The sequence below is a fragment of the Lissotriton helveticus genome, chromosome 9 (assembly GCF_964261635.1).
Source record: "Lissotriton helveticus chromosome 9, aLisHel1.1, whole genome shotgun sequence".
Taxonomy (NCBI): domain Eukaryota; kingdom Metazoa; phylum Chordata; class Amphibia; order Caudata; family Salamandridae; genus Lissotriton; species Lissotriton helveticus.
The window spans coordinates 277604578-277628926 of record NC_136070.1 but is presented as its reverse complement, the minus strand read 5'-3'; positions in this window follow the sequence as shown (position 1 = coordinate 277628926).

Sequence of the window (24349 nt, the reverse complement as noted above, 5' to 3'; positions counted from 1 at the left end):
TAGCCCACTCTGCCACCCCAGTTCTGACATGGTCATATGCAAATCAGTCTGCCCCTGTGCCTCATGGGAACAGTCCAGCCCGAACTGCCAAGCCATGTCTTCCCTGGACCGGAAACAAGCCTCCGAGGACCGGTTTCTGGCATTCCAGCCGTCTTCAGCCCGGCTTGCTTGAACCCAGTGGCAAAGTGAGCAAGGGACTCATGTCTGAGCATACCCTGTCACACTTATGGCGGCCAAAAGAGGTACAAAAGGGGGTGGTGATGGACGGAACATCTGAATCAATCAGTCTGACCCTGTGCCTCATGGGAACAGTCCAGCCTGAACTGCCAAGCCATGTCTTCCCTGGACTGGAAACAAGCTTCCGAGGAACGTTTTCTGGCATTGGATTGGTGTGGAGTGCAAAAAAAGTTTGATTGATTCAGATGCTCCGTCCATCACCACCCCCTTTTGTACCGCTTTTGGCCACCAAAAGTGTGGCAGGGTATGCTCAGACGTGAGTCCGTTGCTCACTTTGCCACTGGATTCAAGCAAGCCGGGCTGAAGACGGCTGGAATGCCAGAAACCGGTCCTCGGAAGCTTGTTTCCGGTCCAGGGAAGACATGGCTTGGCAGTTCGGGCTGGACTGTTCTCTTCGGTGTCGGAGGTACTGGCCATTAAGCCCCCTGACCCGTGTCTAACTGCCCGATCCTGGTGCACAACCGATGCGCGAAAATAATGCGTGGCGTTTAACTAATACAAACGCCACCACCGAGTAACAATTGGAGCATTCTTCTCCACCGAGTAACAATTGGAGCAATCTTCTCCACGGAATTCCCGAAGTCCCTATATTATTGAAGCCTGAGAATTATATCGACAACGCAATTACATCTTCAGGGGCCTCGATTCCATTTAACAAGAACGGAATCCAACAGGCGCTACAAAAAACAGGCAATTAAAATTCAGTCCTGATGATGATCCCGGTTCACTAGGAGCCAGGGGATTGAAACGTCGTCGACAGTAAAATACAATTCTGCAGTATTTTCATTTTGATTAGTCTATTGCAGTATTTGTTTGTCCGAACTTGCTTCACAGTTAATAATTTTGCAAGGGACAGTTGGCTCCCATGTCTCTTTTGCCTGATATTCTAATTCTTTTCCTTATCTTTCTCTAATATTCCTTCTGAAACTGTCTGTCAGTCACTCCTGAATAGGTACAGGCTTGTACCCTATTAATTGTTGTATTTGACCCTCTCTGTGGTCTCCCTAAATTTTGAAATTGTTTGAATAAAAATTCTACAGGCCCGGCTGGGTGCTGGAGCTACTTGATATATGGCTGATCCAAGTCTATATATTCAACCATTTATGTTATTGAAATTATCCTAAGGACCTTGTTTTTGAGAATAGAGTGTTTGCCATGGTCCGAAGGTATCCATTGGGTCTCCTTGTTATAATTAAAAGGACTGTTCCCATGAGGCACATGGTCAGACTGATTTGCATATAGACATGTCTGAACTGGGGTGGCAGAGTGGGCTAAAGAACGGTGATGGATTAAACCCAGATCTTTTGACTGGGTGTGAGTGTTTGATTGATTCAGATGCTCCGTCCATCACCACCCCCTTTTGTACCGCTTTTGGCAGCCATAAGTGTGGCAGGGTATGCTCAGACGTGAGTCCTTTGCTCACTTTGCCACTGGATTCAAGAAAGCCGGGCTGAAGACGGCTGGAATGCCAGAAACCGGTCCTCGGAAGCTTGTTTCCGGTCCAGGGAAGACATGGCTTGGCAGTTCGGGCTGGACTGTTCCCATGAGGCACAGGGTCAGACTGATTTGCATATAGCCATGTCTGAACTGGGGTGGCATAGTGGACTAAAGAACGGTGATGGATCAAACCCAGATCTTTTGACTGGGTGTGAGTGTTTGATTGATTCAGATGCTCTGTCCATCACCACCCTCTTTTGTACCGCTCATTATATTCATGAAGCATGCAATTTGTGACCCCATTGGGAATCTCAAACAGTGTCTCAGACACTGTTGTACATAGCATTTTGCGGCTCGCAAATTGCGACTCGCAATTTGTTGCAATTTGTGAGTCACAAAATGCTATAGTCGTACACCTTACCCTAAGTTCCTCATCGCACTGATGATACTATGAGCAGTTTCATTAAATGGGCCAGAACCTGTTGCCCCAGTAGTTCACCATGTACTTGATTAGAAAAGCATATATTTCACGTCTGGCAATTTATATAAATACAAACATAATTCTTGAAACGGTGGAAGTGTATGTGGATGACCCAAATATTCTAGTAATAAATCTGAAAGGTCGGGAAGGTAACCACAAAGAATCAATTATCATCGTAAATCTGTACCTCAATCCAAAGCAGAAAGCCACAACTTCCAGGAGAATAGCAGCTCATCCATCCCAGTAAAAAGATAGCCACAACAAGACACAATGACTAGTTTCTGGTGACTTTAACCTCAACCTTTTTCATTTTTCTTCAGAAGAACGTAGCGACGCAGTGGGCCCCCTCCCAGAACAAGCAATGCCATAAATCTTACGGAGGGACAACTCAGGTAAGGAACTCATAAAAGCCTGTGAACTATTGGGCCTGCTGGTATTAAATGGCCGAAAACCATCTGATATTCCACCTGGCTGGTCAAGGGTTTGTGGCGACACAGTCTCGATCATAGACTATACTCTTCTTTCAATGCCCTTTTACCATCAGGTCTGTGATTATAGGATATGTCATTGTTTGGGAAGTGACCACAACCCTCAAGTAATCAAGGTGAATACATCCCTGGGCAAACTTGAGGCTTTTCGTACATTGTTGGGAGAAACATATTCTGAAAATCTGAAAAGCCTGAAGTGAAGCCCTGGCTCCATCAAGTCATTAGCGCAGGACGGGGTCACAAGTCTACAGAACCTAGCCCAATGTGAGCTCAATCCAATAGTGACTTGGGAGACCCTCGCTAATAATATGACTAAAACCCAAAATGAGAGGAGTCACAAGAAGGGAATTCGACTTGATCATGGCAAATCGTTAATTCTGCCTGTTCAAATTTGGAACATGAGAAAGGAAACAGGCAGACTCTTTCAGCAAGTACGCCAACATCCAGGAGAGCCTCACCTACTACAGCAGTTCCGTAATGAAAGACGGCAGCTAAAAAAAGAGATCTGGAAGTACAAATATGCAAAACAGGAAACACTATGGGCGCAGTTACAACATGCCTCCAAAACACATGACTCGTAAAGATTTTGGTACATAATAAATCGGAACGAGAAAGGGTCTGAGGCTGCAAATAATGCCAATATCAGTGAGACAGACTGGGGAAATTATTTAAAGTCACATTTCAAGAGTGATTTGATTCATCCCGCTAGTACATTCTGCCCAAATAAAACCACTGTGGTACAGCGGAAAATCACAGTAGCTAAAGTAGAGATGGTCATCAAAAAGTCCCAGGCCAACTGTGCCCCAGATCCAAATGGGTTACCACAGGCTTTATTCAAACATCTTTCCCAAAAATGGGCTGTTTTTCTAGCATCAGTGTTCAATTTCATTTTGGAAAACAACGTTATTCCAGATAGCTGAAGGGGCTCCATCCTTCATCCCATTTTCAAAAAAGGCCTGGCCTGTTCGCCTAACAACTATAGGCTAATAGCGCTGATGGTTGTTGAGTTAAAATATTTTTCAATGTTAATACTCCATGATCTGGAATTCTGGGCGCATGGCATAGAAGAATTCCTCTAAAGCAAACTGGCTTCCAAAGGGGCCAAGGTACTTTAACCAATCTTATGGCCCTGAGTCTAATCAGTAACAGAGTGAAAGCAACCAGGACACCTCTTTACTTGTGCTTTGTTGATTTTAAAGCAGCTTTTGATGGTGTCCCTTGGGACAAATTGTGGGCTAAGCTTCAGCAATGGGGCATCTCATTGAGCATCCTACAAGCAATTAGACTTGTATATTCCGACACCTTGGTCAAATACAAAATCGGAGATGCCTCTTGTGTATCAAGGAAGGTCCAAACAACTTTAGGCGTAAAACAGGGCTGTGTCCTAGCCCCCTTCCTTTTTAACCTATTTTTGGCTGATCTTTCCACTGAGCTTGACGAACAGATGGTCCATGCTCCGCTGGAGGAGGTAAACAATTGTCACATATCCTCAATGCAGATGACCTGGTGTTGTTCAGCAACACGCGAATAGGACTCCAAAGATTGCTCAACACTCTGGGAGCTTACACTGAAAAGAACGGCCTGAAAATAAAATTTTCAAACACAAGTGTAATGGTGTGAAATCGTCCAGTCAAGAGAAATAGAAAATGGGTTATTAACGGAAACAAAATTGAGGAGGTTAAACTCTATGTATACCTAGGAGTGAAAATAGATGCATATTCCTCCTTTGTTTCCCAGAAGAAGGCGATTAGGGCGAAAGCGCAGGCCCTTAATTACAGCTTCTATTCACTGGCCAGATCTATTAAAGGTCACAATCTAAAGTCCATGGGATCAGTTCTAAATGCCAAACTGTTGACAACCCTTGCATATTTAATGGAGATCATGTTGGGCGAGGATGCTCTTTTTTTAGAAAAACTGATGATAAGAGCAAATAAACACATTTTTAGGCTCCCCAAGTCGGCTTCTCCGGCGCAAATCCGGCTAGAATTTCTGCTTACAAAACAGACACTCGCTAGGCCGGCGGCGTTCATAAAGCTATGTTATAACTTGCGAGCAGCAGCAGAAAACACTCTGGCAAATCTAGTCTGGACTGAAATTAACTTGCAAAGGGGCAACTGTGCTTACAAGACATTTTTAGAAAACAGCATTAAGATGCTTGACCTGTGGAACTCTAATATCTCTAGGCAAATCTTTAAGAAGCTCGTAAATAAATCTACAAAATTGCAAAGTTGGATGGCAGACAAATATACCCTTTCAAAACGTCGCCACGGGTGGCTGGTGACGAAATCCTATTCCACTTTAAGGGAATCAGCCTTGCTAGCTGCGCCTTACCACCGGAAGATCAAACAGTTGTTTTTGGCCTTAAGATTTGGAGAAATACCCACGCTAGACCTCATAGTGAAGACCAGTCTTGCCGTCTATGCCACCAGGGGCCTGAATCTCTGCTTCACATCGTCTGTGTTTGTCCCTCTTTGATGGTTCAATGAAGAGTTCTATCAAGACGGAAGTTCCTTGAACGGGGAATTAGGTCCTGCAGGCATGCACTGGTGGAGTCCATGAACCCAATCAACACCATGCTGAACATTAGACAGACTCAGTTATCGATCTATTTTAAGAAAATGATCAGCTAACAGGATATGTGACGTGTAATCTGGAGGTGGTCTCTGAATGTAATCCTAAATTGTGATAACTCGGAAAACCTTAATGTTAACCGAGCATGCACAGTAACTGTGAAGGACGGGCTGCTAGGGACTAAAACTAGTAGTTCCCTATCCCATTAGACTCAGAAAATTACTTTATCTATTTCTGTATTTTTGATGATAAGAATATTTGTATAATTGTTTTTTTATAGTAGGTTTTATAGTCCATCTGGCACCGTCTTCATAACTTTCTTAGTACTGCTTATAGGCATTTTAATTATATATTATTGTACTTGAGAGACATTTTAGTTATCTGTATAAAAAGCGTGCCTTTATATACATTAGGGTAACAAAAGATTTCTGTTAAGCCATTTTTTTTTCTAACATAGATTAGTTTTGGTATCCTGACTAAAATATTCTAGGAAGGAAAGTTGAAGAAAGCAAATGGTATGTAGCGTGAGGAGTCAAGGTTGTACTAGCTGTATGACGTACCTGTTTTATATCCATTTTACTTTTTATTGGTTATGTACTTTTTAACCGTGTGATTTTGTTTATGGCTTTAATTGACTAATAAACTAAACTACAGACGTCTGAGACTTAGACAATTTATACTTATCCAACAGTGGGGGAATTCTAGAACTGTGCAAAGTGCAAATTGAACTAGATCGCCTATCGCCCTGTTGTCCAAAATCATCTTGATGTCAATTGCATACATAAACATGGTAGAACTCAGCCCAGAGTGCAGGTGTGCTTGTGAAGCCAGATACATGTTGACCGAGAGTGAGGAGAGGGCAAACCTGTGCATCTCTCCCCAGTGACAAGATTATCAATTCATGTAAAAGCCCCCAATTTGACAAATTGTGTTATTCCTAATGAGATGAAGGACAGCAAGACTAAGACCATGAGGCACATTTACTAGAAAATGATGTAGCACGACGCTGCAAGCTGTCTTGCTGCACCAAGCTGCGTCATTAGGAAAGTGCAGGGATGCATCGTATTTACAGCAATATGATGCAGCCCTGTGCTTTTCTCTGTGCTGGCACCCAATTGGCTGCCTAGTGCCAATGCAGGCACCCTTGCACCACTGTGCAAGGGTACTTGCATTGAAGGGATGATTGTTTTTGTGCAGGAAGGGACACCTTCCCCCAAAAACAATAATTGATGGTGTTTCCCTCCTTCTATGTGTGTTTCAGAATGCAGCACGCAAAGAACGAGCAAAAAACAAGGAGAAATTAACCGCATGCGTGCGGGCGGGCGGAATTCCGCTTGTACGCTGAGATTTTTTAAAGCGCATGTTACGTGACGAGCTGGGCTCGTCATCAGCGTGCCAGGAGGCTACCTCATGACGAGCCCAGCTCGTCATCAGCGTGGAAGGGGTTAAGGTATTTCTCCTCATTGTGCCACTTTAACACATCCCCTGGGAAGGTGTCAGAATCTGATGCATTCCCAGGTTTATGAAACTTTGTAAATCTGGGAATGCATAAAAAAATACATGGGTGTTGCATAGGAACACCCACAGCAACGCCCATGGAACGCTCAATCCAGACAAATAGAAGAATAGCAGGCTAGCTACACACTGGATATCCAGAAAAAAAGGAAAAGGCAGAGCAAAAGTAACTAACACAGTAAAGTGATATAAGAAGGCCAAGCACCCATGTAAATGGAGGCACTGACTGTTGGACTCTCAGGATGGCATAGGAGGAGTTTCTCTGTTCATGGACACCCTGTGGAGCAGGTTTTCTTTTCTTCTTATGGAGGTAACTCACCAATTCCAGTTTGCAAGCGACTGGCAATTAACATAGGGGCTAAGGTGGAGGACAGTGTAGAGACAACTGTACTTCCCAAGCTTTGTACAGAGGAAGCTGGAGACATAGGTTTTGGGCTGGTTGTCCGTTGTTACAATATGATAATTTACTTCTTGGGAACTTTAGGTGTAAGACGTATTTCAAACTTTTATATTTATGTAACAGACATATATAATATGCTATTGTGGCTGGGGCATCTGAGGACCCAAGAAAGTCCCTGAAACAGCCAAAGAAGCGGGACTTACCACCTACACACAGCCCCCCTTTGCCAGTTACATCTACGCTCACTATGGGCTTCATGATGTCCTGCCGGGAATATGTTCTCAGCAATGGTGCATGCTGGGAGCACAACCCGAAAACATTGAATCGGGACTAGCTGAATTTCAACCAATGTGAATGTTGCAGCCATTTCAAAGGAGGGGTGTGGCAATCTCCCAATATCAGCGACATCAGAAGAAGGCAAACCTCGCCGAAACGCATCATGCCACAAGCTGTTATTCAAATTGGACTTCCTGCAAATCCCCGCTGGGTCCTCTAAAGTATTTGCAACTCAAGTGTTTCTCCTTTTGATATTTTTCACGCTGGCCAGCAGCGCGAGAGAGGACCTGCTCTGCAAGTGGACGGGGCTTTGCTGGCAACAAGCTTCTCACAGTCCTCCAATGTATTGGAATGCCTCGGCCTGCCACAGCATGTCTAAGCAAAGGGCCGCTGTCAAGCACAGTCCATGACTACTACAAGGGGTGGCACGATCACTAAATCAGCATTGCACTGCCCAGCTGATTCGTGCTATTGCAGCTGGGGCATCTGGGGACCAAAGGACTTACCACCTACACACATCCCCCTTTGCCATTTACATCTACACTCACTATGGGCTTCATGGTGTCCTGCCGGGAATACGTCCTCAGCGATGGTGCATTCTGGGAGCTGTAGTTGTGACTTACAGGACTAAAGCACAACCCGAAAACATCGAATCAGGACCCGCTGACTTCCCACCAATGGGAATGTTGCAGCCATTTCAAAGAGGGGTGTGGCACTCTCCCAATATCAGCGGCATCAGTAGAAGGCTCTCACTTCCTCTCTTTTGAAGCACGCAAGCAGGCCGTCATTGCCTTAGTAACATCCAGATTGGACTATTGTAATGCCTTTATCTGGGCATCAATAAAGGCCTTGTGCGCCGCCTGCAGATGGTGCAGAATGATGCGGCCAGGCTGGTATTGAACCTCCCAAGATATCACGCAGTCACAGCGTCTATTAAGCTGCTGCACTGGTTGCCTGTTGAACTTAGGATTCATTTTAAGGCCCTATGCCTGACTCATGAGGCCTATTATGGCTAAGAACATACATCATTATGTCCCTAGTAGGCTGCTCCGGTCCTCTGACAAAAACGTACTTACAGTTCCTAGGTTTAAGAAGGCTAGATGGGGTGGTAGAGCTTTCTCTACAGCGGCACCTAAATTGTGGAATTACCTCCCAGAAGAACTGTCCAGTCAGGTGTCCCTCTCGCTCTTCCGTAAAGCCCTGAAGACCTGGCTTTTCTTAGATACGTCAGTATGAGCATGTCTCCTCTCTTGCCGCACATCGATTCTCTGCAGTTAGCGCCTTGACGCCCTTGGGCTAAGTACGTGCTCTACAAATTCAATATTCATTCATTCATTCATTCAATGCAAACCTCGCCGAAACGCATCATGCCACTAGCTGTTATTCAAATTGGACTTCCTACAAATCCCCGCTGTGTCCTCTAAAGTACATGCAACTCAAGTGTTTCTCCTTTTGATATATATACATATATATATATATATATATATATATATATATATATATATATATATATATCTCCCAGCAGGGGGCACCGTCACCGGAGACAACCAGCTTTCGTAACTTACTCCACTCCTAGCATTCCCTCTAGACTCCCATTTTCAGGTGAAAAGAGAGAGACGGGCCACAAGGTTCTAACAAAAGGTTTGAGGTTTCGTTTTTGGTTTTAAAATTGCCTTCTGTTGTCATCATATTGTTCTACCTGCACAAATGCAAGCATGTGCAAATATAGCGAAATCACAATCAATATAGTTATATAAAATATATAAATATATAAATAACGATAAAATCTCCACATATTATACATATAATAAGAACTTAGGAAACCATATTTTCAACTTACATATAAAAAAATTAATATATATGTATATGTAAACAGTACACTGTGCAAACCTTAAGCCATTTGTGCAAAAAATCTGCAATACTAGGTCTACCTGTGACCACCTGTACCGTAACACGTTATTAGTTCCTACATGTATACATTGAGATTGCTCCGCCACATTCTATAATCTTCTGCATAAATGCAATGCCTCAACATATCCACCTCTTTGTGTTCACAAGTTACCATGAAAGTAATATAGCTATATGGAAACCTACCAAAAAAGTGCTCAAGTGTAAAAAGTGCTAAAGTGCTAAATCTGTTTAAAAAAATATCTTGACCTATACTTAATTACAAACCATATATACATACACCTCATTAAATTCTATTCTGATTCCCCTGTTGTGCAAAAGCTAGCGGTTAAAAAAAGCGATTTATTTATATTCATCAATTTTACTTTCAAACTGAATTTGTGTGTATCAAAACCAATTTTTCAGTAATCATGTAAATTCTTTTAACTGTAGAAAACATTACACAATATACATTATAGTAATTTCCATCGACCTAAAACCTGGATAGTCTTCCCTTGATGCATCAAATTGAAGTTTCAAAATTCCTTACTCATCTCAATGACCGTCATATATTTCTCATGAAATACATAAATAAATAACTAAAATTGTCAATAAAGAACACACAGATAACATACAAGCTCATAAATAATTGTGCAAATCCTCGGTGTTGTTTAACCCGTTTGGACTTTTGCTGTCCAGTTCCACAATCATGCGTGTCTCTAATTTTCTTAAGAGTTTCTCTCTATCCCCATCCCTTCTCAGTGGGGCCACCGCATTGATTACAAAGTATGTGAGGTACTTTATAACATTGTTGTGTTTTGCCCTAAATTGCCTACCAACTGGATAGGATGTGTAATTGTTTACTATGGCCCTGAGATGCTGCAAAATTCTGACGTGCACCTGTAGCTTGGTGCTACTGAGGTTCTGTGATTTTGCGTGCTTTTAAAGTGCACGGCTTTCTTTTCTAAACAAGGGTTTTTGCCATGCGTCGTGACTGCTATCTGGTGTTGCCTTTTACGTAGGCCTCAGAAGTCAGTCAGCGAACAAAGCAGTCTGACCTTTTGTGGGTCATGTGTACATTAACTAAGGTTTCCTTTGTGCGCTGGAGTTAATTTCAGAAGCTGGCCTTTCACCTGGAATTGACCCTGCCAAGCCAATTTCCCTGCAAGATCGTTATCCACTTTCCCAATCACCATTCAAGACAGTTGTTAACTTTTAAGTTTCTTTACGTTTCTGTTATCTTGCACATTATCTGAAACTACTTTTCTTTACTGTTTCTTCATTTCATGGGTTACGCTTTCAATTAAGGCCTTCCAGATTATTATTAAGATATGCCTAAATATTAACTTGTGGGTTGGGACACTGTAAAATGAGCTTTACTATATGATGCTGTGTGATGTCATGTATTTTCTATTGGTTGAATTTTGGTTTAGGGGCGTGCATTTTAAATGTACCTTTTTGTGTATAAATAGGGATGTCTCGCCTTAGTAAAATTGAGCAGTTTCTTGAGTTGTACATCGTGTTGTATTGCTGGGATTTCTGCTACTAGCTGCAGCTAATAAATGTGATCTCTGACGCCACCTAGAAGTATTCTGTGTCTCTGTATACCAAGGCAAGGGAACCCAGAGAACTTTGGGCGTGTCCCTGGCGCCGCTGGGTACTTGAAATCCCAGTTCTTCACTACCTACATAGCGCAATCTACAGGTGCATGTCAGAACATACACAGCATACTCAGTGCGACATCCATAGCTTCCTTTGATTGCCACACTCATGTCAGAAAAAGGAGTATTATAATGGGTTGTATTGACTCCGAATTTACATGCACGACACAATGAGCATTTATGAAATCCTGCTCTAGGTTTGAGCCAAGAACCTCCAATATTAATTTCAGGACTCATCTTAACCAATTGACTCCTCATAGATCTCGATCTTCTATATGTGATGGTGGGTATTGCGGGCAGCCTACTACCTAACACACCATCTGTAAGCATGATGGGCCAGTTATTTTTAACAATTGATTTAATTTTCCTCTCTTGCTTACTGAATGTGGTGATTAGTCTAGGGCTTTCCTCCTCCTCACTCAGAATAGCTTTAGGGGCTAGCAAAGATTATCTTGTCCTATCCTTTGCCCTGCTCAAAGCTTGTGAGAGAACTGTTTTAGAATACCCTCTCTCTTGTAGCCTCACCATTATCTCTTTTGAACAGATGTCAAAATCCTGTGGTGAGCTGCAGATACGTTTTAGTCTCAGCAACTCACCCAGCGGGATACTGTCTATGAGGTGTCTTGGGTGACTACTGGTGGCATGTAATATGCTATTGCCTGCTGTCTTTTTCTTGAACAAACTTGTAACTAGATTGTTGTCAATAATTGGGACTTGTACATCGAATAATTCTACTGAGGACTTGCTGATGTTGGATGTGAAATTGAGGTTGCAGTAGTTACTGTTTAAATTATTGACAAACTCCTGTGCACTTTTTACATCACCCTCCCATACTACAAAAACATCATCTATAAACCTCAACCAGTACCTGGCTTTATGTCTATTGGGTATCTTGCTTAGGACCTGTTCCTCCCACCAGCCAACATGCAAGCATGCGTAACTGAGGGAGAAATAGGATCCCATAGCCACACCCCTTTCTTGCTTCCAAGTCTCCTTACCAAATAGGAGGAAATTGTTATTTATACTAAGCATGAGCGTAAAATCCATTCTGCTCGCGGATTTTGCGGATTTTCGGTAAATTCGCACTCCGCGAACTTGCCGAAAATCCGTAAATCCGTGCTAAGCGGATTTTTTGCTTGGTCGCACTTGCCAACTAGAATACTATACAATTTTGCGGGAGTAAACACTTGCGAACACGTAGATGCGGCGAGCAGCGACAATCTCGCAATTGCAATTTCGCACAAGAAATCCACCAGCAGGCAGCATAAACCTCGAAAATGATGATTGTTATCAGAATAACTCCTCAGGTTGACATTTGCCTGCACTTTTTTTTTGCAAGGAGTCCATTTTGGGGGGGGGGGGGAGGAAGGAAGTGCCCCACAGTCTCCAACTTCCTGTTCCTGTCCAGCAGGCTCCTCCCAGTGCTTTCTTCATGTGCTGGTCACTTTGATTTGGATCTTGACCTGGAAGGATTACTTTTTGTGGATGCTGCTGGATATTTGGAGTTTTGCAAAACTGAAAGCACTCAGCAGGTGCAAAAGTTCAATCTTATCATTAGTAACCATTCCCTGTAGTGCCTGGAAGGATTACTTTTTGTGGATGCTGCTGGATATTTGGATTTTTGCAAAACTGAAAGCACTCAGCAGGTGCAAAAGTTCAATCTTATCATTAGTAACCATTCCCTGTAGTGCTTCCTGAGGGGCCCCTTCAGAGTTCAGTTGCCTACTTGCAACTATTCTATGACCCTGCTCTGACCCTCACAGCAGGCTCAGAGAATAGCTACAAGTATACCACAAAGGTCCTGTTAAAAAAATTACACTGCAACAGAAAGCAATTACAGATAAGGAAGCAGGTGCCAGCCTGGAAGTTCAAATTCAGTGACACATTAATCAGCCCCTAATTCATTCATGTCAGTTGAGGCAGGGTAGGTGTGCTTTTCCACCAATAATCTACAGTGATGAACTAGAGGGTGGCATGGGTGAGCCAGAGGGTGGCATGGGTGAGCCAGAGGGTGGCAGTGGTGAAACAGAGGGTGGCAGTGGTGAAACAGAGGGTGATGTGATGAACCAGACGTAGAAACAACATGTTCGCGACCGTTGCTACCCGACAAGTAAGTTCGCGTTTGCGAACTGGTAAAAAACCCTCGCGAAATGGCAGAAACACTTGCGAACACAATAAAAAAAAGGAATCCGCAAAATTCGCGAGAGTTCGCGGATTTTGCGGATTGTGAATCTGTAAATACGAAATTTTGCGGATTGCCAATTCGCAAAATCCGCCCACATTTAATTTAGACACCAGGCAGTCAATTTGCACAGCATCTTATTGTGCCCATAATATTCACAGGACTTTTTACTCAAAAAATGGTTGACTGCTTGCAGTCCTGCCTCATGATTAATGCTGGTGTATAATGACTCGATGTCTAATGTAATCAGACACCAGTCGCTCTCCCATTTGATGGTATTAAGTTTGTTCAGGAAATCCCCAGTGTCTTTCACGTAGCTAGGAAGACTTTTCACATGATCTTGCAGATTATAATCAATATATTGAGAGATATGTTCTGCCATGCTGTTAATCGCAGAGATAATTGGTCTAACGGGCGTTGGGGAGACCATTTTGTGCACCTTTGGTATTAAATATAAAATTGGAATCACCGGATTTTCACATGAAGAAATGTAAATTCAGTTGTAGAAATCAAGCTATCTCTTTTATATTCGTGCAGCATTTTTTTATACTCTATTTTGCTTTCTTATATTCCAATCCATTCGATTTTATATAGCATTGCGCATCATTCACATAATTCACATCAATAGCTTCTTTCACATAATCTTTTCGTGGCCACAAGACAATGATGCCTCCCTTGTCTGATTTATTTAATATTACCTCCTGGTTATCGGACAATTTTTTCATCAAATTCGCATATTGAGTCAATTTGTAGTTTTTCTTTAGATGGCGTTGTTTCTGCACTGATCGGTTCAGTTTTTTCAAGTCTTCAATTACACATTAATGGAAAATGTCAATCGCATCTTTTGGCATGATTGGAGTGAAGATGCTTTTTGGCTTGAAGGGGCTTTCTCCAGCTCCCTTTTGCGATACATTTATTCCACGAAGGCGATCTTGTGTATTCATTACATCTTCATCAGAAGAATTTGATTGATCTGTTCCTGATGTTCTTAAATCATGAAGGGTCAAAGGAATTTTTGCATCCGATACCGGGACAAATGGGGATGGTGTGCCCATATTTTTCTCTGTGTTTAATACATTTTCACTGGTGCCTCCTGATATTATGGTGAAGAACTTTTTCAGTTTTAATTTTCTTATAAAACAGAAAATATCCACCCTGGTGTTGGCATAATTGAATGAACTTTCTGGACAAAAATTGAGAACCAGAGCCAGAAGTTGTTCCTCCGCTGCTGTCAATGTTATATCAGAGAGATTAGTAATGGTCATATTTATTGCCGCTTATTTTTGTACCACTGTTGTTTTTTCTTTTGCTGAGGCTTTTTGTCTTTTCCTTATTGCCCTCTGCTTTGCATTTCTCCTTTTTCCCTTTGGGTATTCCGGGTTCTTGGGCGTAGTGTGGTAAATAAATAAATAATACCCTATTTTTGAATGCATAAATGAATAACAGATAGCTCAATAAATAAGTGTCAAGATTCGAGGTAGTAGGAGTTTGCAGGTTTATTACAGCATAAAGGACAGGAACAGGACCACCTGCACAGGAATAGGATGGCAGCGCTGCCGGGGGCAGAATCGGGACAAGGAGGGTGACCCCTTAATAACAGTGCACGATCATATATACATAACGCAAACACATAGCATTACATTGCAATAGGCGTAGCAGTGGGTGGAGCAATAGGCGTGATGCGTAGCAGTCGCGAAAGATAAGGGTGAAAATGGGTGTAACAGGGCGTATACATAGACATGTGATGCAAACGTAACAGAATATGTCATGAATGGGGCGGAAACCATGGAGGGGGCTACCTGAGGAGCCGGGACCTCTAACCTGATGGTGCGCGCAAACTAGCAATGACGTGTTACTAGGAGAAGCTGGGGGCTTCGAACTCTGTGCGTTTGTCTCCGATCCTCGACTAAAAAATCAATTTCTTCACCCAAATTTAGAACCATATTGTTGCTGAGTCCTTCGTAACTGCTGAAGTCAGAGCCGGAACCACTGGATATAGATATTGTGTCTCCTTCAGTTTCTGAAATGGGCTCAGATTGTGGTTTCTGTTGATTCGTTTGGTTTGCAGCATTTTTATAATTGAATTTAAATTTTATAGCATGATCAAATTTACGAGAAAAAGTATAAATTTGTCCTAGTTCATAGTCTCTTTGATCTCTTGCGAATTTGTGCACTTTATGGGTTTTGATTCTGTCCTCATGCTTACGCAAACATTCACTTATTTCTTTTCTGGTTTTAAATATTAGCTGCTTCTGCTGTTCACTCTGGCCTGCTGTCTCTAGTTCCTCCTTGATCTTTTTAATCCCTTCTAATAAAACCTGGCGATCAATTGCTGCATATTTGATTAAAATCTTCACTAAATTCATTGATGCCTCCAGGTTACTTTCCCCTCATTCACATAGCATGGCGGGATTTGGTTCTTCAAAGCACGGCGCTAGTAAGATTCTCAGCCCACGGGGAACTCGACCGACCTCCACATATTTTGTGAGGGACTTATGTTCCCACCACTTTGTAATCTTGCTCTTGGTTTTCTTTTCCAGTGTTTTAAGAAGTTGCCTGACATCATGATTTGTTTCACTTTGATTACTTTCTGCCCTCATCAAGTTCGTACTGCTTGTGGGCAGGTTGCCGAACAATTCCTAGGCGGCATCCTCCCGCTTTCTCTCCAAACTTGCTGACATCCTTCTGTAGAGCGGAGTCAAATTTCAGCTTTCCCGGGTCAGTGTCTGCCGTTTCCCTCCTCCTCACTGCCTTGCGAACTGTTTCCTCCCGCACCTACACGCAGCTAATTTGTGCTCATTTACCGCTGGTCTGCGATAGTGACGGGTCCTCCGACTCAGTCGGTTTCGCGTTCCACTCGGCTTCCGTGAGAAGATTCTGCTGCCATAGGGGGCCTCTGCTATGTTATTCCTTTCCGGAATCGAAATAGCTGTAGGTTGTAAGCAGAGGCTGTTACAGGGAGAGGGGGCACCGTCACCGGAGACAACCAGCTTCTGTTATTTACTCCACTCCCAGCATTCCCTCTAGACTTCCATTTTCAGGCGAAAAGAGAGAGACGGGCCACAAGGTTCTCTCAGGAAGGTATTTATTTAATCCTCCTCTCTGCGACGCGTTTTGAGCACAGCAGTGCTCTTGATCACACAGATTGAAATGCAGCAGATGCCATTGTTTTTAAACTTTGCTAAGTGTCCACCCCTTATGGGAATCACATGGTAATCCAAAGCTAGACATAGAAGAAACACTACGCAAATGCACCAGTCTTTTTGCAACATTGAGGTGAATCTGTCCATTGGTAATATTGTTGCTGTTAGGTTTTCTTTTTAAAATTGCTTTCTGTCGTCATCAACATTGTATATATATATTTTGATATATGTGTATATATATATATATATATATATATATGTATATTAGATATATATGTATAGATATATGTATGTATATATATATATACATAGATATATATATGTGGGTTCGTGCAGCGACGAGTGCTGCACTGGCAGGATTTGGTTACAGATATATATATATATATATATATATATATATATATATATATATATATATATATATATATATATATATATATATATATATATATATATATATATATATATATATATATATATATTACCTACTGGCAGTCGCCAGTAGGTATATATTGTTAGGATTCTTTTGAATAGGGATTTCTGAAAATTCTATGTTGAATAACTTTGGTGTTGATGGACGGAATTGGCTGAAATTTTCAGGAAAATGGCACATTGTGTTTCTGAGCGTCCCCTGAAAGTTTGGAGGGGTTTCGTCAAGCGAGGGCGGAGAAAAAGGGGGGTCCCAAAACGTGTTTTTAACATTGAGTTTTCCATAGGGCGGTTGGACTCACTTTTAGCTCGAACGGCTGAATGGATTTCCACAAAACTTGGCAAAATTGTAGGGACTGGTAGCCCGATGTGCCTTTGCTATGTCTCAAGATATATGCTCCAGTGGTTTTTACGAAAAGTAACTTTGAAAAATATATATTGGGCTACATTGGGCTATATATATGTTAGAGCCCAAATGTAGCCCAATGTAGCCCAATGTAGCCCAAAGATGGCCACCAGGGACAAAAAAAAACAAATGTAGCCCAAATATCAGCCAGATGTAGCCCAACTATAGCCCAGTGACAGAATGTCACAGAGTGTTCTAAAGAACAACTAGAGCGCTAACAGTCTTACTTATGACAAAAGTATGGCACACCTGAAGTCATCTCGATTGGAATAAAGTGTTAACACTTAAAACATTTCATTTGCAAAGGAACAAAATGAGGGGGTTCATTTTGCCATAGAAATTATGATTAGTGCTGAAGAAAGAAAAATTAGGGCACATTTTGAGTGACTTCTCAAATCCTCTTATATTTCATTAAAAAAATTCTGATATGCAGTCTCCCAAGATGGCCACCAGAGACAAAAGAGCCCAAATGTAGCCCAAATATCAGCCAGATGTAGCCCAACTATAGCCCAATGACAGAATGTCCCAGAGTGTTCTAAAGAACAACTAGAACGCTAACAGTCTTACTTATGACAAAAGTATGGCACACCTGAAGTCATCTTGATTGGAATAAAGTGGTAACACTTAATACATTTAATTTGAAAAGGAACAAAATGAGGGGTTTCATTTTGCCATAGAAATGTTTTATATATATATGTATATATATATATATATATATATATATATATATATATATATATATATATATCACTGAAAAAACCATAGGTTATAGACCATATATAGTTAGGAATTAGCATTTACAAAACCTTGAAAATTCACTGAAAAAACCATAGGTTATAGACCATATATAGTTAGGAATTAGCATTTACAAAACCTTATTTTACTCACACAAAACCATTGAAATTCGCATATATAGTTAGTTGCACTAACTATATATCGCGCACCCGCAATCCACTGCTGATCATGTCACATATTGCATCATTCATGACATGGTCAGTGACATCACTGATGACATCACTGATGACATCTCAAATGACATCACTGATGACATCACTGATGACATCTCAAATGACATCACTGATGACATCACTGATGACATCTCAAATGACATCACTGATGACATCACTGATGACATCTCAAATGACATCACTGATGACATCACTGATGACATCACTGATGACATCACTGATGACATCTCAAATGACATCTCATGTGACATTACTGATCACATCACTGATGACATCATTCATGTGATAATACGATGAACCTCTTCAGACTCTAATATAACCTTAGATACACTCAGTGTAAACAGACACTCACAGACTGTCACTCATCCATGGAGTTACTCACACACCTAGTCAGTCATGCAAAGAATCAATCACACCTCCATTTCCTCAACTATACAGTTATACACACCTTACTTATTCAAACATATACTAACACATATTTACTCTCTTATACAATCCCTGATACAAGTTCACAATGATCCATACAGCCACTCACACATTCACTGGCTCTTATGCACAGTTATTTATATATGTCAACTCTCACATGTACTGTGTTTTACATATGTACTTACTTTGACATGTAGCACTGAGATATCCATTCACTCACCAATACACTCATGCACACAGTCAACCGCCCATACAGCTGTTTCCATATGCACTTTTGAACCCATACATCTAGTGAATCAACTGCTCACACATCTATGCACAGAATCATACACCTCCCAGCCACCCACACACACACTCAGTCTCCCATACAAATACTTGGGCAATCAATCAATAACCCATATAGTTACTCATATAGCTACTGATCAACACATGCAGCAGTTTACAGAACAACAGACATAATGATGCACAAATTAAGACAGTTTAGTCACTAACCCATGCACTCAGTGAGACACATTTAATCACTCACTCATACAGTCAGTCATGCACCTACTAAATCCTTCATCCAGACACTTATACATCCACTCATTCTTCAATATGTAAGACATATTTTAACTTTACAGAAACATACAGTCACCGGATGTTGTCATCAGTGATGTCATCAGTGATGTCATTTGAGATGTCATCAGTGATGTCATCAGTGATGTCACTGACCATGTCATGAATGATGTAATATGTGACATGATCAGCAGTGGATTGCGGGTGCGCGATATATAGTTAGTGCAACTAACTATATATGCAAATTTCAATGGTTTTGTGTGAGTAAAATAAGGTTTTGTAAATGCTAATTCCTAACTATATATGGTCTATAACCTATGGTTTTTTAGGTGAATATATATATATATATATATATATATATGTATATATATTTTAACCACAAAACAACTCTGCTGCCTCATGACAGTAGAGATTGTAAAATAAAGACACTCTCTCTGGTATATCCTGAAGTTTTAAGGCTGCTTTATTTCAAAACGCTATCTGCCCAACGCTTTTCACCTTCCCCCTGAAGGTTTGATCACGGGATCCTGTGATCAAGCTTTCAGGGGGAAGGTGAAACACGTTGGGCAAACAGCGTTTCATCTACCGATCAGACAGGCTTGCTTGAATCCAGTGGCACGGTGAGCAAGGGACATGTCTGGGCATACCCTTAGCCACTTATGGCAAACATAGCAAACACAACACAATAATGAACGGAGTACTGAAACTTTTCAACCACTCACCCCCCGTCACAGATCTGGGTTAAATCCATTGTTATTTTGCTCACTATGCCACCCCAGTTTGAACCCAGCTATGTACAAATCAGCCTTCACCTTGCTCCTCATGGGAACATTCCAATTCTCCCTGGACCAGAAACAAGCATCCTAGGACCGGTTTCGGGGTTTCACCACTCATCAGCCAGGCTAGCTTGAATCTAGTGGCACAGCAGGCAAGAGAACCATGTCTGGGCATACCCTTGGCCACTAAGGGTGAACATATTAAATACAACAAGATGATGGACGGAGTGCTAAATCACTTCAAGCACTCACCTCCAGTCACAGATCGTTCTTTTGCCCACTATGCAAACCCAGTAAGCTATGTAAACATGGGGGGTTATGTGGGTGCGGGTGTGTGTATGTTGGGTGTGTGTGTGTGTGTGTTTGTGTGTATAAATGCCCCTTTTGTGTGGTCAATCCAGATTTTCCTGGAATTCCTTGCTGCAATTTAGGCTTTGCACACTGTGGCACCGCTGTCCAGTGTCCAATAAATGTGCTCTGAGACCTAACATGTAGAAATTGGCCAATCCCTAATTGCCTTATTTAACTCTCCTACAAGGCCATGGAATATGGAGTAGAAACTACATCCATGAAATGGAAAGTATAAAATCGCATGTGGACTGCAGGGTTTATTGTGCGACCCACTAGTGTGACGAGGAAAGCATAGCTTCTAGGCCTACCCCAGTAGCTGCTGTTGAAACCCTTTGACAGGGGAAAACCTCCCTTCTAATATTAGTAAGCCACTCTTCAATGTGCACTCTATTTAAAAAATGGAACTTGGTGCAATGTGATGTCACCATGTCCCTGCACTGACAAGCTCCAAAAAGCTATTTTCACATAGGATCTGTTGTCCTATGAAAAAAGCCAGAGAACAGACTAAAATAATAATTTTGAATCTTGAGATTATGACCAGTTAGGAAGATAATTCAATATCTCTTTTTAATATTTATTAAAAGCCCAAGTCATTAGTGAAATTGGGTTTTTAATAACTATTTATGACAAGTGACCTTCAGAAAGCTCCCTTTTCCCTCAGGTAAGCTTACTGAGGCTTATTTACATTAGCTGTCCAGCAGCTATCCAGTAAGTGTTTGACCTTAATTAGATGTTAGAACTGGTCCCAAAGCAAGGACTATTGCCCAGTGTGGAGATCTCTTTTTCTTCCCCTGACGGGAAGACCAGCAGGCGAGGGTCAAGGAACTTAATTATCTACAATGGGGCCTAAAGTGGAGCAAAGTGAGGGTCCAAGAGGATAGAAAATGATTATGCAATTGCTCCCAGAGCTCATAAGCAACAGCCAGTCACTGACAAACTCGGGGCTCTCTATTTTTTTCAATACCTGTGATCTTGGGGACTGCATATTGCTCTAATGCTTGGCACACAAATGAAGATGGTGTTCTCGATACCAAAAGGATTGGTCTTGTTCCTGGTTTTGCCTTTCAGATTAAGGTATGCAGCTGGCACCTTCCAGGGATTGGTAAATCATGCCTTGAATATAGTAGAAGACTTCTGTGTCCCATTCCTTGATAAATTGAGTGTTTGTTTAAGCATGTCACCTGGTTCACCTAAAAAAGCAGAGCTTGGCTAGTTATCAGAGCAAACAAGTGACAGATTGTGAATATCTTGGTGGGCAACATTTGGGTAACTGCATGGCAAACAACAGGCCAAGATCCGGAGGATTATGGATTTGGATTTCCCGCCACCTACACCCATATACTGCCATTATTATTATTATGACTCTGTGGAGCACTATCTATCACAAAGCAGTATGTTGACAAACCCAAAAGCAACCCAAAATGTAAAATGAAGAAGAGTGTTCAGCAGCCTTTTGATCAGCCAATGAAGGTTCTCAATGAGGCACAAGTCTTGAACATGATGGACTTCCATCGGCTCTTCATTCTCAGACTGACAACTCCAGCCATGCGATTGGGGGTACACAGTATCAACTCATCAAGAAAGGTCCAGAGTACCTAATTGTTTTCACCAGACCATGCATGGGTTTCTGCCCAAGGATCAGAGCATAGAGACTATTGGAAAATATTGTTTTATAATTGTTTGACAAATAAAGACGTTCTGTGTTGACTTTTGTGAATACCTTTGCCATTCAGATAAAAAGCCCTTGAAATGGTGTATGGCCAAGAAAGGGGACAATTTCAAGTTGCTTCAGACTATCGTTTACACACAAGGACTGGATTTCACTGCTGACCGGAAGGCTAGTGCTGCCTATTGAAATGAGAGTGAAATTGTAAAAAGTCCAGCAGATTAGATAAATAGGATTTCCTTGATAGGGAGTAGAAGGAAATTCCTTATATGGAGCTGCTTTTTTCGTATTTTGTTTGGATCTGGAAGACACAAGGAACACCCAGTCATGCTATCGTCTGACACTCTTCTGTGTAAGAAAACCTGCAAAGAAATAGGCAGCCAGATTTGTTAGTGTCATAGATTGTAACAGCGTTCAGTTTGATTGGCTGTGGGCTGTTGTCCCTGCTTCCATGAACTGAGGATGTAAAATGTAACGTCACACCATCACTGGAAGGACTACCCAAAACTACGCCTATGCGGACTATTGGTACGACCTACTGTACTTTCCAAGCTTTATCTGCCCTGACTTAGCCAGTCCAGGGTGGTACAGTCCACATTGATGCATTAACATTTGACGCAAACACCTATCACTGGGTGAGTTTTTGTAAGGCAGAATATAGCATGATTGGCCAAAGGATCCTTCTGAAGGTAGAGGTGTGAATACATCTGTAAAAGGGCCACTCAAGACGGTTTCCTGGGCACAGGAATGTCTGCAGTGGCAACAGCCCGATTGCCCACTCGAGCATCAAATGTTGCTCTATTGAACATGGACAGGGTTGTCAAATTCAGCATCATTTAAAAATAAACAAATAAATAAAAATAATTGCAGGGGTCCAAAATGCTTGTAAAGAGCCCACAGGCGCCTTTGCTGAATGCTAGGGTTTGCGAATACTGAGGCTGCCTTGGCTTCTTTCCACCTCATTCATCTTTCTTCTGCCATCCTACACTTCCTTCCCTTTTCATCACTCCAGCAGAGTCTTTTTCATCCTTGGTTTCTCTTATTGTAAATGTTTAGCCCACCGCCTGTCTTCATCTCCTAGACCGACTTTTTCCAATTTCCATACGGTCTCGGCGGAACAGATTAGTAAACTCACCACAACTATTAGGTCAAGCTCTCCCCTCGACCCATGTCCTCCTTCCATACTAAACTCAATCACCGAGGTTATTACGCCTCCTCTCATGGACATTTGTAATACCATCTTTCTGACAGGCACCTACCTGGAAATATGGAAAAAAGCAGTCATCAAGCAACTGCTAAAAAACCCTCTCTTGACCCCTGCGACTCAGCCAACTATAGACCCATTGCTTGCCTCCCCTTCCCTGCAAAATTTTTTGAAGCACTGATGAACCAGCAGCTTTCAGAGTTCATCGATAACCATTAACTCTTAGACGACACCCAATTTGGGTTTAGGAAGGGCCATGGCACTGAAACTGCCCTGATAAATGCCTCTAACGAAATAAGGGCCATCCTAGACCAGGGTGGGGCGGCGGTTCTTATACTTTTAGATCTATCCGCAGCCTTTGACACGGTCGATCATTCCATCCTGATCGACCGTGTTGCATCCTTAGGAGTCAACCACCTGGCTAAAGATCTCCTCGCCTCATTTCTGGCCAACCGCACGCAGGCAGTAAAGTTAGATGCTTTCTACTCATCCTTCTTCACCTTGCCATGTGGGGTGCCCCAGGGCTCCTCGCTAAGCCCGACACTATTTAATATATATGTGGCGGACTTGGCGAGGGTCATTAAATCGCACGGGTTGTGTCTAACCACCTAAGCAGACTGTGCATAGGGATGGGACAGCCGTTGCTTCAAGATTCCAGGAGGGGATGATAGCCATCTGTTCATGAATGTCGAGTAATTGCCTGAAATTAAACTCGGACAAAACGAAGGTTATGACCTTTGGTAACCTCTCCCCGGAATGGTCCTCCATCTGGTGGCCAAGTGAAATGGGTCCACCGCCAGTCCCAGTGGCCAAGGTCAGAAACCTCGGAGTCATGTTCGATGACAGGCTGTCATTCAAACACCATGTGAACACAGTGGTCTCATCCTCCTTCTACATGTTGAGGAAAATTAAGAAGCTTCTTCCATATCTGCCAGCATCAGCAGGCAAAACTTTGATTACCACTCTTGTTTTTTCCAAAATGGATTATGGCAACGCTCTCTTCCTCAACACGCAAGATCAGATTCTAAATAAGCTTCAATCTATCCAAAATGCGGCAGCCAGAGTCCTGCTTGGCATCCCAAAATACCACTCAACCGCTACGGCCATACGTCACTTGCATTGGCTACGAGCCAGAAGCCGGATCAAATTTAAGGCGCTTTGTATCGCCTATAAGGCCATAAACGATACTGGACCACGGTTCTTAAAGAACGCGTTCCTGATCTATGCCCCTAAAAGATCCCTGCGCTCATCCTTCACCTGCCTCCTACCAATCCCACGCACGAGAACCTC